General features: G+C 41.8%; 1 protein-coding gene across 1 annotated transcript in view; it reads right to left on the bottom strand.

Annotated features, from left to right (window-relative positions):
* LDLRAD4 (low density lipoprotein receptor class A domain containing 4) overlaps nucleotides 1–11,272 on the bottom strand; it is a 429,669-nt gene extending 418,397 nt beyond the window's left edge. The window contains exon 1 of the mRNA XM_061594738.1: nucleotides 11,166–11,272. The gene's annotated coding sequence lies outside the window, so the exon portion shown is untranslated. The remainder of the gene's footprint in view (nucleotides 1–11,165) is intronic.
* Nucleotides 11,273–12,064: the final 792 nt, after the last annotated feature.

Raw genomic sequence — 12,064 nt, forward strand, 5'->3', positions numbered from 1 at the left:
AATAACCATTAAAAACATATTAAAACAAAACACCTTTTAAAACATTTTTAAAAGCTTTAAAAACATTAAAAAAAGGTTTACAAATATATTAAAAAGCAATTCCAATACAGATGCAGACTGGGATAAGGTCTCTACTTAAAAGGCTTGTTGAAAGAGGAAGGTCTTCAGTAGATGCCAAAAAGATAACAGAGATGGTGCCTATCTAATATTTAAGGGGAGGGAATTCCAAAGGATTGGTGCCACTACACTAAAGGTCTGTTGTGCAACGGTATGTTGTGCAGAACAGACCTTCTGATAAGATGGTATCTGCAGGAGGCCCTCACCTGCAGAGTGCAGTGATCGACTGGGTATATAAGGGATAAGACGGTCTTGCAATTTATATTAATTTATCTATTTATATCAATTTATTGTCTTTAATCAATTCAATTAATTTCAGTAATGCTTTAATTGTTTCATGCACTCATACATCCCAAGCATTCCTTAACAAGATATTTGCACAGCTAGATTCATAATACAGGAACAACAGCCAACTTGTGCTGCAAGCCTAGAAAATGACATCCATCATTCCCAAGGCTAATTATTAGGAGCTAAGCCAGAAGTAGCAACCAGAGAACAAGTATGGTACCAGAGGTAAGATGGCTTATACCCATCCTCTTCCCTTCCTTTTATTGTGAAAACTACACTTCTTATCCTTATCTTTATTTTTATTTTTACTTTTTGTAACTGGTGGAACACAAGATGTGGGATGTGCCAACAGTGGATAATGATCCTTTTTATTATTATTAATAGAAAAATATTGCACATAAATTCTACATTAAGCACCATACAGGTATTATATACAAAAAGAGCACTATTATACATACATAAACATTTATAAAATAGTTTAACTATGTTTTAACACCACCCTAATTATTTCCTCTTAGGTACTCTAACTAGAAAATCTCACAGTTAATTCACATTAAACTTGATTATACAATGCCTACAAATATCTTCTTTTAGGAACAGGAAATTATGTTCTTTTTTGTTTTGTTTCGTTTTAAAAACAAGAAAAATATGCATCTATCTTATAAATCCTTACCTGGTCTCCCAGGCAAGCAGACTATTCTTAGAAACAGCAATTAGTTGGAGAAAAGGAAAAATATGTGAGAATATTTATACAGACAGGATGGATTCTTAACAACTGATGTACCAGTGTACTGGCATCAGGTCATTTAATAAACAGCTGATGTTGGCTGGGTGCCATTGGCAAAGTCAACAGTTATATAGATCAAGCCTGGAGTAATTGCCTCAAAACCTTTCAAAATGTGTTGCTCGCCTTGCAGATAATAGCACACAGAAATGATACCACTCTAACACTCTAGGTCTTTCAAGGATAAGAAGCACCCACCTACTACTATTAGGTGCTATAGAAGAGGTGATCATGTCAAATGCATATGTCCCCACTGAAGCATCTTCCTTCCTCTTGAGTTAACATTAAATAAAAATGTGAAGAAATCTAGATGGTTTTATATATTACTACATGAGGCACACAGTCTTGGGGATATTTACCAAGACATCAGAACATAAGACTTTAAAGAACCAGCACACATAAAATTCAAGTAAAGAAAATTTGATAATGCACAGACACACCTCAAGTCCAAAAACAAACCCCAAACACTCTGCCATAAAGGCTGACTTTGTTAACAATGCTACAAGTCAGTGGGGAGAGGGAACTATTAGAAAACAAATGCTGTAATGTGTCATGGGATTCTTGGTAGTGAAAATTCACACAGCAATTGGCTGAGCAGCTATGATGTCTCAGAACATTCATAAACTTGTTAACCATTGAGGCAACTATCCGCAGTAGAGGTTCACAAATATCCCAGCTTCTGTGAAGGATAATAAGAGTTTGGATGGGATTAACAGTCCACATACATCCTAAGGACTGAAGTAGCTGGTGTGGATGTGCGCAAGACCAAAGATAGAAAAGCTAAGTGGGTAAAGGCCTCATGAGACCAAGATGCTAAGGGGGCAGAGTTTCCAAAGACAAAGCAACTAGAAGTACGAAGAAGAAAAGGCAGAAGCCTGAGAAATAAGACTCTGATGGGAAAACTTACACACCATAGAGTTCTCCCTCTAAGCAATAACTAATGAAAGAGAGACCTTATCACAAGGTTGACCTTGAAACTCTGGGTAGAGTAAGACCTAGGAGGCAGTGGGAAGGCAGCTGCACATATTGACTTGAACTGACCGGCACATCTGCTACACAGAGTTAAGCAGAAGCTGGGCTAGAACTAGGATATTCTGGGCATGTTCCCTCAGGAGGGCCAAGAAAGCAGCATGGTGGCTGTGGCAACTCAGGCACCAGCCCTAACATTGCTTCATCTCATTCACAGTTCTGGTAGCTTGGCCTTCATAGAGGCACATCCGCTGCCACCACAGAGGAAGGGCAGGTGTGTTGAACAGAAACCCAGCCTAAACTTCGCCTCCCTCAGGAAAGAAACAAACTTGTCAACTAAACTCACAATGTGAAATAATAATCTAACAGCAAAAAATAAAGTAACCTACCATGTAAACATAATCAATGCCAATTTATCACTGTTGAAGGTTTATAGTAGTAATGGGGCATTTCAATTATCCCGATATCTGTTGGGAGACAAATTCTGCCAAGCACAGCCCCTCCAAGAAATTTCTGACTTGTGTTGGAGATAACTTCCTCCTACAGAAAGTGGAGGAAGCAACTAGAGGACTTGATTCTAACCAATAGAGATGATTTGGTGGATGAAGTGGCAGTTACGGAAACTCTGGGGAAAAGTGACCACACCATACTTAAATTCTTGATTTTAACAGAAGCAAAAGCTGAGAGTAGCCATACATGCACCTTGGACTTCAGGAAAGCTGATTTTAATAAACTCAGAACAATTGTAAGTACAGTTCCATGGCAAGCCACCCTAATGAGAAAAGGAGTCCAAGATGGGTGGGAGTTTCTAAAAAAGGAAGTTCTAAAAGTGCAATGGCAAGCAATTCCAACAAGAAACAAAGGGGGGAAACAACAGAAGAAGCCAATGTGGCTTCACAAAAAGCTTAGAGATGACCTGAAAACAAAAAAGGACACATACAGGAAGTGGAAAGAAGGCCAGGCCACAAAGGAAGAGTACAGGCAGGTATCACGGAATTGCCAGGATGGTGTCAGGAAGGCTAAAGCTGAGAATGAGCTGAGGCTAGTGAGGAATGCTAAAAGCAACAAAAAACCTTTCTTCATGTACGTCCATAGTAAAAGACAGAGAAAAGAAATGGTGGCACAGCTACTCAATGAGGATGGCAAAATGATAACAGATGACAAAGAAAAGGCAGAAGTGCTCAATTCCTACTTTGGCTCAGTCTTGTCCCAAAAAAGGGTCTATGACCCTCCCGGGAAACATGAAGTAGAAGGGGCAGGACTGGAGCTTGAGATTGATAGATAAATGGTCAAGGAATACCTAATCACTTTGAACGAGTTCAAATTTCCAGGGCCCGATAAACTGCATCCTAGAGTATTGAAAGAACTGGGTGAAGAACTCTCAGAACTGCTGTCTATTATCTTTGCGAAATCACGGAGGACTGGTGAAGTGCCAGATGACTGAAGAAGAGCTAATGTTGTCCCTATCTTCAAAAAAGGCAAGAAGGAGGAACCGGGGAACTACAGACCAGTCAGCCTAACATCAATCCCTGGAAAAATTCTGGAGCAGGTTATAAAGCAGTCAATCTGTAAGCACCTTGAAAGCAATGCAGTGATTACTAGGAGCCAACATGGATTTATGAAGAACAAATCCTGCCAAACTAATCTTATCTCATTTTTTGATCGGGTAACCTCCCTTGTAGACTGTGGGAATGCTGTGGACATCATATATCTCGACTTCAGCAAAGCTTTTGACAAAGTGCCCCATGATATTCTGATTAGCAAGCTAGCTAAATGTGGGCTGGATGGAACAACTGTCAGATGGATCCACAGTTGGCTCCAGAATTGTACTCAAAGAGTGCTTATCAATGGTTCCTTCTCAAACTGGGCAGAAGTAACGAGTGGAGTACCACAGGGCTCGGTCCTGGGCCCAGTGCTCTTTAACATTTTTATTAACTACTTGGATGAGGAAGTACAAAGCATGCTTATCAAATTTGCAGATAATACAAAGTTGGGGGGCATAGCTAATACTGTGGAAGACAGAAAAAAATTCAAAGGGACCTTGATAGGCTGGAGCATTGGGCTGAAAACAACAGAATGAAATTCAACAGGGATAAATGCAAAGTTCTACACTTAGGGAAAAAAAACCAAATGCACAGTTGTAAGATGGGGGATACCTGGCTCAGCAGTACGACATGTGAGAAGGATCTTGGAATTGTCATTGATCACAAGCTGAATATGAGCCAACAGTGTGATGTGGCTGCAAAAAAGGCAAATGCTATATTAGGCTGCATTAACAGAAGTATAGCTTCCAAATCACGTGAAATAGTGGTTCCCCTCTATTCAGCACTGGTTAGGCCTCATCTTGAATACTGCGTCCAGTTCTGGTCTCCGCACTTCATGAAGGATGCAGACAAACTGGAACGGGTTCAGAGGAGGGCAACAAAGATGATCAGGGGACTGGAAACAAAGCCCTATGAGGAGAGACTGAAAGAACTGGGCATGTTTAGCCTGGAGAAGACTGAGGGGAGATATGATAGCACTCTTCAAGTAGATGAAAGGTTGTCACATAGAGGAGGGCCAGGATCTCTTATTGATCGTCTCAGAGTGCAGGACACAAAATAATGGACTCAAGTTGCAGGAAGCCAGATTTCGACTGGACATCAGGAAAAACCTCCTAATTGTTAGAGCCATATGACAATGGAACCAATTACCTAGAGAGGTAGTGGGCTCTCCGACACTGGAGGCATTCAAGAGGCAGCTGGACTGCCATCTGTCGGGAATGCTTTGATTTGGATTCCTGCATTGAGCAGGGGGTTGGACTCGATGGCCTTATAGGCCCCTTCCAACTCTACTATCCTATGATTCTATGGGTCTATTGAAAGCATATACTACCTGAGCAGACAGAAAGAAAAATGAAATGTCTAAAAATTCACTGACCTGCGAAACACAACAGAATACATGGCAAAGTACAAAATATTCAGAGGTGTCTCTTCATACATATAAGCATATAGGCTATGTTGCAGTTCAGAATATGCTACTACAGAATCTTGTGGCACACTCATAGTGAGTAACTCAATACTCTGTGCTGAAAACACCAGTACCGATATAGACGTGCAGAACATTTTGTCACTATTTCATCTGGCAATGAAATAGGGACATTCACCAGTTTTAATATATGCTGTCTCCCATAATGTCCTTTCCAATAAACTATCCCCTTTATTCCAAGCAGTAGGGAAGCGGCAGTGTTTATACGCTTCCAAGTACCTGCAAAACAATGACACCATCAGCAAACAAATATAATTAGCAATGGAGCTAGCTAACTGAATATAAACAGTTAAATAGACAGACTACAATTCTATATCCACTTTCCTCGGGAGTTAAATCTCACTGAGCTCAGTGAAACGTACTTCTGAGTAGACATGGATAGAACTGGACTATGAGAATCACACTAAAACGCAAGGCAATAAAAATGCTATGCCAGAACAATCAGAAAAACTTGAAACCATGCCCGGTTAGAACCCTTTCCCCTCAAACCAATCTCCTTACTACACTGATCCATAGTTACTACAAGTAGGTATATTCTTAGGGTTGTAGTCAATGCTAATCCCACTCAAAGTAGACCCACTGACGTTGATGGGTATAACTGACTTAGATTCATTCATTTCAATGGGTCTGCTCTGTGCAGAATTTAGTTGGCTACAACCCTTAGACTACAATCCTACACATATTACCTGGGGGTAAGCCCCATTTAATACATTGGGACTTACCTCTGAGTAAACATGCATGGGATTGCACTGTCAGATTCTTAAATCCAAAAATACTTATTTATCATCATTACTTGTACAGCCTGAGATATTTTCTGTGCCTTTATTTTCACAGGCACCCCTTCAATTAATTTATTAAGTCATATACACACACACTAGAAGCAAACAAAAGTGATAGTGGGCATTCTAAAATAGTAACATTTGAAGCTCCTTTAAGATGCTATCTTTCCTGGGAGTAAGCCACATTGTGCTCTGTATATGACTTGGAGTTGACATGCATAGAACTATACTAGAAATTGCTCAGTTACTAACTGCATAAGTAACACCATCAGTGACACCTGTGGCCCTCCAGATGTTTGACTCCACCTTCCATGTACTTTGAAAAACTTTTAAGCATTAAAGGTTAAAAGCTGTAAGTAGCATACATAGTTTGTTGGTTTTGATATCAATCTAATTGTTTCATACTTCAGCACAAACATCAAAAAAGCACAATGCTCTATTAAAGTCATTCCACCAGTAAATAAATTAATCTCTGTGTGTGTGTGTGTGTGTGTGTGTTAAAAGAAAAGTTCTGCTAATGTGGGGGAAAAGACAAGCCAATTCTGCAAGTAGTTATTTCCCATAAGCACAGACACCAGTGGATACTTATCGCCTCTTATAAAAATTGAATGCATGATTCTGTTGTATAGCTCATAGCATACAGACTGTACCAATCTCTTGGGACACCTCTGTAGTACACAGTCTGATGCCTCCAGATTTTTACTGTCTAGTGCGAAAAATTTTTCCAACAACACAGATTTATATATATATGTGTGTGTGTGTATATATATATATATATATATGTATGTATGTATGTATGTATATATATATATTATACAGCCACAAGAGTGGCTGTATACTATAGCCAGTGGGGATTTTTCACATTCCACAATGTTAAATTGAAAATACCCCCATGCCATTCTGATGCTTCCCATAAGCTCATTTCAAAACAAAACCTTACATAACTTATAGTCCTGAACTCAGAAATGCTTGCTTAACAACCCTGTCAATTTTCATGGCAATACACAAAACAGTCAGAGAGAATAGACAGTTCAAAGTGTAAAAAGAGAGAGAAAAACCTCAGAGTCCTTTTGGACTTTCTCTGTTCTCATAATCTGTTGAAATTCATTAAAAATCAGCCATGTTCACAGAGTACCTGTAATCCTAATACTGACGTTGCCCCATACTCTGACCTTCATCTGCTGCAGTTTAAAAGTTTAAAAAGGCCTGGCTGATTTTTAATTAATTTAATAAATTTTGGCTGGGACCCAATCATAGTGCAGAGCATGCTCAGTAAGAATCAACTGTCAAGAGTTCTAAAAGCCTCACAGCTGCGGGGCTTGCCTAATCGGAGGGCCACACCCACACCAGACTTTGATTTCATGTCAGACAGTCATGGCTTCCCTCAAAAAATCCTGGGAAGTGTAGTTTGTGAAGGGTGCTAAGAGACTCCTATTCCCCTGAGAGAATGGTTTAACAGTCAGCCACTCTGATTGAAGGTCTGTGAGGGGAACAGGGCGTCTCCTAGCAACTCTCAGCACCCTTCACTAACTACATTTCCCAGGATTCTTTGAGAGAAGCCATGACTGTCCAAAGTGAAATAAAGGCCTGGTGTGAATGTGGCCAGGAAAAGCTTTGGTTTAAATTTGGGTGGGAGGCTACATGTGTCTGCTGTAGAATAAAAAGGTGGGGGAAAGCCTGAAAAAGAATGATTCTGTTTACAATGTTTTTCTTTTGGAAAGGAAAGGGGCTTCCCTTCTGCCCAGTGCCCACCCACCCAATCTCCTCCCCTCCCACTCCCTGCCCCTTCCCTGGGTCAGTGTTGGACTATGACCTGAGAGACCAGGGTTCCAATCCCCACACAGCCATGAAGCTGACTGGGTGACCTTGGGCCAGCCACTGCCTCTTAGCCTCAGAGGAAGGCAATGATGAAATCACCTCTGAATACAGTTCACCATGAAAACCCTATTCAAAGGGTCGCAATAGGTGCAGATTGACTTGAAGGCAGTCCATTTTCATTTTCAAACATGATTGCATAGAAATAAATCCCATTGAACTCAAAAAATATGCAAATGATCAAACCCACCCTCCCTTCTCTTTCCTCCTATCCCCTCCTCTTGCCCCTTCCCTCCCTCTTCCTTTGCCCCTCACTCCCCATCTCCTTCCAATCCCCTCTTGCCCCTTCCCCTTCCTCCTCCCCATGGTCAGTTTTACCTATCTTAAACATGATTGCACAGAAGTAAATACCATTGAACTCTATAAGCATGCAAATGATCAAACCTGCTCTCCCCTCCACCTCCCTTTGCCCCCCTCCAATACGCTTCTTCCCACTCCCCCTCCTCCTCCCCCATGATCAGTGTTTCCTGTCCTAACCAAGATTGCATAGGAGTAAATCCCATTGAAAATAAGCATGCAAATGATCAGACCTGCTTTTCCCCTCTCCTCTCCTCTCCCTTCCTCCTCCCCTGCCCACTCCATCCCTCCATCCCTCCCTCCCCCAGTCAGTTTTACCTATCCTAAGCATGACTGCACGGGAGTAAATCGCACTGAATTTAATAAACATGCAAATGATCAAACCTGTCCTTCTCCTCCCCTCCCAGTCCTCCCCTCTGCATTTCCTCCCCTCCCTCCTCCTCCTCTTCCCCTCCCCATCCTCTGTGGTCAGTTTCACCTATCCTAAGCATGATTACAGGGGAGTAAATCCTATTGAACTCAATAAGCATGCAAATGATCCATCCATTCTCAGCAAACTTGGGATCCCATTTCTTACCTCCCGGATTAAAAAGCAGGGAAATTCACTAATAGGCAAAAAACCTTGCAGTTTAAGAACATACCTATAGCCCACAGCTATTCTATCAAACTTTAAAAAGCAGGGAAATTGGGCAGCTATAGTGAATGCACCAGGGGAGCAGGAGACCTGAACTCCTCTCTGAGATATTGGACTGCCCTACAAATTGGTCAAAATGCAAACACCATTTGGGTTGGTCTTTCACAGTTCAATCCACTTCCTGTGTAGCTTGGAAGAATTTGGTAACATGTGCCTCTGAGCATATGGTGAGTGGTGGCAACACCTGCAATCAGCCCAAAGAATAGAAAGAAGACATGTGCTGTGCTGATCTTGTTTTAGCAGGGAGGAAGCAACATTATTAAGACAGTTGATATAGTTCAGATGGTCACTTTGAATATGTCTGATTTCCTTTGCAATTTTAGTGACGTTTCCTATAGGAAATCATTTTCTTTTGTTTCTGTTTCTGTGAATATGTGAAGTACTGCAACTCTTTGCAAAATTTATACTAAAAAAACTCCAAACATAATTGTGGAATAATGGCACTGACTTCTGCAGAATAGTCTCCAGTGGACCTCAGGAGTGTCTCAATTTGCACAAGGTAAAACAGTGGGAGGTGAAATACATTCTAGCAAAATGCTAGGTGTGCTCTATGTTTTTAATTGACTGTGCCCACCTTGCTTTAAATGAAGTGGTTTAAACATAGCAGGCTGAAAATATGCATCCTCTTTTTTCCAACAGCTAGAGTCATTGCTGAAGTAGCAACATATTGGAATCAGTCTGATTTTTTATCAAACTGCAGGTCCAAATTCCACTGTTAATGCACCCGAAATAGAAATAGAACATAACCTCCAATTTGAAACACAAAAGGCTGTCTTCACCATCATATGACACTGACCAATAAAAAGGCTTTGAAATTAATAAAAATAAATTTGACACAGATTTCTGGGATGAATAATGGGGGAAATAAAATTTTCTAGTGTAGATTCTCTGTAGAAACATTAATAACACAGGAAAGAAGCAAAGTAAGAAGAACACCAGCAAACACAAAAATATAATTCTCTATCTTTGGAGATGGCAACCACTCACCATATGCTCAGAGGCACATGTTACCAAATTCTTCCAAGCTACACAGGAAGTGGATTGGACTGTGAAAGACCAACCCAAATGGTGTTTGCATTTTGACCAATTTGTAGGGCAGTCCAATATCTCAGAGAGGAGTTCAGGTCTCCTGCTCCCCTGGTGCATTCACTATAGCTGCCCAATTTCCCTGCTTTTTAAAGTTTGATAGAATAGCTGTGGGCTATAAGTATGTTCTTAAACTGCAAGGTTTTTTGCCTATTAGTGAATACATGTATATGACAGTTTTGAAAGCAACAAACTTCACCCAAGCTTGCTCTGGATCCCTATAAGGATTCCGTTAATCACCTAAATATATATATATATATATACGTTATATATAATCTTTTCGAGCATTAGCTGGAAAACAATTCCTCAACCCGCCTTCCCTCTGTTTCATTCATATTAAGTGGTCTCATAATATAAGCTCTGCTTACAGTAACATGGGACGCTGCGGCACCAGCTTAAACTATGTCTAGGTTTCCAAAACAGCTTCTTCAAAACCATAGGCAGAAATCAGAAAACACACATTAGGCACTTTCTAGTTTTATTGTCCGTTCTAAAGATTCCCCGACAAAAGAATATACCCAGATGCAACCCACATGCACAGACAACCATCCAAAAGCCTTGTCAAGGAAGACCAAAAGAATCATTTGATGGGGATAGGGGGAGTGACGCCAGGATGGTTAACTACATGTCACAGCTTGTAACCAAACCCTCTGGCTGACAAGGTAACAGGAATATCAATGGATGGAAGGGAAGCCCCAGTAGTATGCAGTTACACATTTTCTCCTTTTATTTCAGTTTCCGAAAGACAGACGCCTCCTTCCTCCTCGATATTATGCCAATCCGGGCAACGACCCACTGGAACGTGCAGCCCAGATCAGCCTTTGTTGTTGTTATGTGCCTGCGTGCCATTAAAACCTAGACGTCGGGGGGGGGATCTGTGTGGGCAACCCATATCTAACGTGTGCGTGTGCGTTTCTGTTCACATCTCAGGCGTGCGGTACAGACATACACACACTCTCCACTCCTTACACGCACTCCGCCTGTGTGCCAAAAAGACACAAAGGCGAGAAAGCGAGAAACAGCTTTTGTTCTGGGGCAAAACTCGAAGAGGAATGCCTCGTCCCTGTAAGAGTCGCAGACCTTCAACTTGGGCCTCTCCTCACTTTGCCAGACACTTTCTGGCTGTCTAGGTGGTGCTGGAGAAACTCCTTCATGCGCGGGGACTCCCCCTTCCCTGCGTCGAGCGGCAGCGGCATCTCCGTTCGCCCAGCCAAGGACGGAAGAGCCCCGTCAGGTTGTCCACACTCACCTTTCCTCCGAGCCCTACATCTCGCTCCTAAAGCGCCAGGAGGTGGGCTTTTCTTATGCAGAGCAGGAGAGGTCTTTTTTACCCTCCTCCTCCTCCTCCCTCTGTCTGTCTCCAGCAGGGCAGATCTGCGCGCTGTGGCTGCTTCCAACTCATTCCTAGTCTCTCCTCCTCCTCTCCTCCTCCTCCTGATTTCTCCTCCTCCTCCTCTCCCTACCCCTCCTCCTCTGGCTGCTGCCTGTCTGCAGCTAGTCTGGCTCTTAGTGACAGCAGGCAAAGAACGGGAGACAGGGAAGGAAGGGAGCGGGGAGATGGGAAGCTTCCTGTCCAGCCGCAAGCGCCGGGATTCACAGGCTATACTGACATCTGCAGGGCTGGATGTGTAAAGAACAGGCTAGAAAAAGTTGCGGGTTGTAAGAAATCTTTTCTATTTATTTTATTTTAAATGTTAATGAAATTATCTTCATCCAGTTTACAGGCCTGGAGTTTTTATTGTACAGTTCTGGTCGCCTCATCTCAAAAAGGATATTATAGAGTTGGAAAAGGTTCAGAAGAGGGCAACCAGAATGATCAAGTGGATGGAGCGACTCCCTTACGAGGAAAGGTTGCAGCATTTGGGGCTTTTTAGTTTAGAGAAAAGGCGGGTCAGAGGAGACATGATAGAAGTGTATAAAATTATGCATGGCGTTGAGAAAGTGGATAGAGAAAAGTTCTTCTCCCTCTCTCATAATACTAGAACTCGTGGACATTCAAAGAAGCTGAATGTTGGAAGATTCAGGACAGACAAAAGGAAGTACTTCTTTACTCAGCTCATAGTTAAACTATGGAATTTGCTCCCACAAGATGCAGTAATGGCCACCAGCTTGGATGGCTTTAAAAGAAGATTAGACAAATTCATGGAG

The sequence above is a fragment of the Rhineura floridana genome, chromosome 1 (assembly GCF_030035675.1).
Source record: "Rhineura floridana isolate rRhiFlo1 chromosome 1, rRhiFlo1.hap2, whole genome shotgun sequence".
NCBI classification, from domain to species: Eukaryota; Metazoa; Chordata; class Lepidosauria; order Squamata; family Rhineuridae; genus Rhineura; species Rhineura floridana.